The sequence below is a fragment of the Penaeus monodon genome, chromosome 23 (assembly GCF_015228065.2).
Source record: "Penaeus monodon isolate SGIC_2016 chromosome 23, NSTDA_Pmon_1, whole genome shotgun sequence".
NCBI classification, from domain to species: Eukaryota; Metazoa; Arthropoda; class Malacostraca; order Decapoda; family Penaeidae; genus Penaeus; species Penaeus monodon.
Window position 1 is genome coordinate 13,043,625 of NC_051408.1, and position 280 is coordinate 13,043,904.

A 280-nucleotide genomic window follows, 5' to 3' on the forward strand; every position below is an offset into this window, starting at 1 on the left:
GTGGTGTAGCGAGGCCACAATCTCTTACACGATGCCCTCCTCCTCCTCTTCTCCTTACTCCATTTCCGAGCATGGGTAAGCTCCACGAAACATTATCACGTAAGCAGTGACTCAAGTGTTTGCACGAATACCTGGAAGAACGTACTTCGGCAAAGTTCATTTTTTGCTGTGGTTGTACTCGAAAGCCTCACACGAAGGGAGTATGAGGGCTTAATAGATGCAAAGTTTCTGGGGCATTGTAATGACTACAAGATTTTCTCTCCTGTTTTCTTTATAGGTG